The following is a 4453-nucleotide window of genomic DNA, read 5'->3' as shown; positions in this document are numbered from 1 at the left end:
TTAAGCTCACCCTGGCCAAGGATTTCCAATCACCACCAACATATATCACATAGGATGTTTGCCCCCATCCAATGGAGGTTAATGGATCCCATTAACGAAAATATGCCTCCATACACCATTGCATAGAAACCACACAAAATGCATGCCCACCTTTCACACCAAATGGTTTTGCTCAATGAAAAATTTCTAACCCTAATGCATAAGACAACTTTGTCATTTCCTGTCAAAGAACCAGATATACAATCGAGAGCTAATAACAAATCATTAATCCTCCAAACCATGTGATATGTCGTAGCTATCACATTCAGTAGATATTTTACCAACATTTACCCACATGTCTACTATATGCATCTCATGCAATGTGGCATGTCACTCACCACCCTATCTCATTGGCATCTTATGCCAAACAATAGTAGTAGCCCATGTGTTAGTCCACTAATTGATAAATCATATTCCTTTTTTGATAAATATGAGGGTTATGACCACCTTTAAGAAATCCTGAACTAAAGATTCTCGTCATATTATTCTTAACTCTTAAGAATATGACATATATTAGGAAATTTAGTGATTCATTCATAAAGGCAAGATAGAGAGTATGAATGAAGATATGACCTTTTATTAATATCAAGAATACATCAAAAGTGCTATTCACTTACATCTCATGAAGGGTAAATCTAGCATTTAGGACACTATCACTAATAAAAGTTTGATCAACTAATAACTGAACTTAATCAAGTAACCATCTTTAATCAAGTAAGGAGATATTTCAGTTGAGTAACAAACACCTTGTTCGACTAAATTCTCTTTGTAACTGAGTAAAATAAAAATCCTTAAAAGATTAGTCAACTATTCATTTACATTACTCGAATAGTGATGAATTAATGATAATCGAGTAATCAAATAATTAATCGACTAAAAGATATTTTAGTCAAGTAACATATTCTTTTAATCGAGTAATTATTCTTGAATATAAATGTACTCAAAAAGATTAATTAACTAAGAGTTATTATTTAATCGAATAACATCTTACTTAGTCAAGTAATATATTTTTAATTGAGTAATTATTATTGAACAGAAATGTACTAAAAATTTTATTGACTAAGAATTATTATTTAATCAAGTAACATCTTGTTTTAGTCGAGTAATTTAATTCCTTAATCTAATAATAATTCTTAGATAAAATGATACTCAAAATTTTAATTAACTAAGAATTTTTAATCGAGTAAAGAAATTCTTTAATCAAGTATCATAAATCATATAATCAAGTAACATATTGAAGCAACAAGATAGTTAAAAGTTAATTAACTAAGAAATGTCTATAATCGAGTATTATCATTTTTAGTTGAGCAACAAATCTAAATAGTCATGTAATGACTTATGTATTTAATAATCTTAATTAACTAAGATTATTTAGCAGTCGAGTAATTTATCACTTAATCAATTAAATGTTAAAACATTCAAGTAACTTCGTATTTCGCTCAATTAACAGCCATTAAGATTACATTAAATTCGACTATTATTCATTTTTAAAAAATCAAATCTTTATTAAATGTTGTCTGAACATTCTTTCATTAAAATTGTATACATTTGAGTTTCAAATTGATTACTAACCATTTGGGAATGACAAGAGAGGAATATTCTTTGCAGGTTTATAAGTTAAAAGTTTTATCCTTTGGACAAACTATCAAGAGCATTGAAGAAGAAAAACTATAAATATTAAGAGACTGAAGACACAAACAAGAGATGCTTTTATGAGAAAAACAACTAAAATCTCAATTCAAATAAGATCCTTAAGTTATAACTTTTGTTTTCTGTTTTTAGAAAGAAACGTGAAAAAAAATCTTTTATTCTCTGAACCCAAATGTGAAACCACATTCACTTAGAGGGTAAAATTACTTAACTTCTTTGAGTATTATATTTGAAAAATCTCTTTGCTTACTTTGCTAAAAGTTTAAGTGCTTGATTCTCAAAAGAATAGATTGTAAAGGTTCTGACTCCATCCTATAAAAAGTTGTGTAAGAATTATAGTTTAGCTTACTAAAAGCTACATATATTAAGTTATTTAAAATTCTTAACGAGGAGTTAAGTAGGGGAGTAGGCAGTTTGGGTTAAACCATTATTGTTAAACTCTTGATTTTGATGTTTATTCCAAAACATATGCTTTATAATATTAAAAATACAATCTATTGAAATAAAATTTGTAAACAAGATGTTAATTGAGTAATATACTTGGTTAATCGATTAACATAAACATTATTCGAGTATAACTTCATATTAGTCGAGTAATTATGCGAGAGCCCCTCCCCGGGTACCTCGGAAGCCAGGGTAATCGAGTTGGAGTCTCAAAAAGAGAAAAATGGATAAAAGATCACAACAACATGGCCACGCGGGCAACAAGTTGACATAGAGGAAACATGGTGTACATATACATATAGACTGGCCTAAAAAGGCGTGGGGGTAACAAAAGCAGGACATTACCCCTAACAACACACAATCATACATAAACACATTATAATGGGTGAAATAGATGCCTCCTAGCACCCACGATCAACAAAACTTCCCCAGGACTCGTCAACTGGGATGTCTCTATACACACATATCTACCTGCTAGGTCAGACACAGCTACACTTGCCCTCAACCTTTGTCTTTCCCTTATCTGGAATGATGTAAAGCAATAATGAGTTACACGACTCAACAAACATAATGGAATAAAAGGAATACAATGCTAGGGATAAACATCACCCTCACATCGCATACAACCCATGCCATGAAGCACCATAACATACACTCACTGGTAATGTGTCAATGCACATAAGACGAACTATGGGGACCACATAAAGCACACATACTGTCACTTAGGGTTCTGCACACAAACTTGTCATAGCCATGAACTAGTTGGCATATGTCCAAGAATTGGAGCTCCCATAACACATCATCTCGAGCTAAAACTTGTATAACATCCTCTCGAGCTAATGCTCGCATAACAACCTCTTGAGTTGAAGCTCAAATAACATCCTCTCAACCCAAAGCTCGTGAGTATACCTCATGGATAAGTCCATTGTGCGCATCAGTAACCATGCAATGTAACACATAAAAAATGCATGGCGGAGTAAACATCAACATGATACAAAGCCGCCATAAAACTAAGCATCAAGCCGTGCTTCGCCCATGTAGACATACACATTCGATGCAATGGCAGTTCTCCTAGTAACCCTACGATATTCGTGCTCAAGCACACATATCATTTGAACCACCCGAAATACAAACTCGAACCCCATTGCCACAATGTAGTGCTAAATAACAAATATTAGTAGAGGCGGTTGACAGTTTTCAGCTGACAGACGACAACTTGTGATAGTGAGGGAAATGGTCGACAGTTTCCTCAAACTAGTCGATAGTTCCCTCTCGCAAGCACCCAAATGATCGATAACCTACCCTAACCAGTTGATAGCCACTACAACCACACCCAGAGATCAGCATGCAGACACACTCGAATAGCACACACAACACCCTAACACACTCTAGAACCTATCCTAACATGTTTATGCATCATTCCACAAGAATTGAAATGTGATACAAGCCCTTCTTGGCCAAATGGAACAAAACACTTCGAGAGATACGAGAACTTCTCAAAACAATGCTCATTTAAACAACCTTTGAATTTGGAAGTTAGGAGAAGATATTCCAAGACCAAATTAAAGTTAGGAGCTTACAAAAAAGGTTAAGAACTTGCCTAAAATAGAGGTGAAGTTTGCCTTAAGTTGCTACCTCATTATCTTCATTTTTTCTATCGGTCGATTACTTTTTCCTCTTTGTCTCTTTTCTTCTCTCTATTTATATAGCCCCTTAGATGATGTAGGAATGCCCTTGCACGAGCCAAAACCTTATAGAAGGCATTCATTGAGCTCCACCATTGCTTGCCCGACTTGAAAGTAGCCTAGGAAGCTGAACCCGGTAATAAATAGTTGATAGTCTTAATGCAATTTGTCAACAACTTCATCAATCGGTCAACAGTTTTGATGCAATATGTCGACAACTTCTTTAATCAGTTGAAAGCTTATGGGGATCTATTGGCAGTTACTGCTTGCAACCACCTCACCCTCTTACACATTACAAACATACACCAAATATACTTAAATGCCACAAAAATCTAGACCCTGATAATGGGTCGTTTCAAATTATGTTAAGAAAAACTAGTTTAAATTGACGTTCAAATATTACTCAAGTACGACCTTATGTTAGTCGAGTAATTATCTTAGGGAAATTCAATTATAATTGACATTCCAACATTACTCAAGTAATAAACATCGTTTAATCAAGTAAAGTACACCACTATAAAATTAATCGACTAAGATATATTTTAGTTGAGTAATATGTGTGTCAATCGAGTATTACTTATTGGCTATCTCTGTTTTTAAAAAATTAATCGATTAAGAGTTATTTGTCAATCGAG

Source organism: Diospyros lotus, chromosome 12, assembly GCF_014633365.1.
Source record: "Diospyros lotus cultivar Yz01 chromosome 12, ASM1463336v1, whole genome shotgun sequence".
NCBI classification, from domain to species: domain Eukaryota; kingdom Viridiplantae; phylum Streptophyta; class Magnoliopsida; order Ericales; family Ebenaceae; genus Diospyros; species Diospyros lotus.
Note: the sequence above shows the minus strand (reverse complement) of the source record.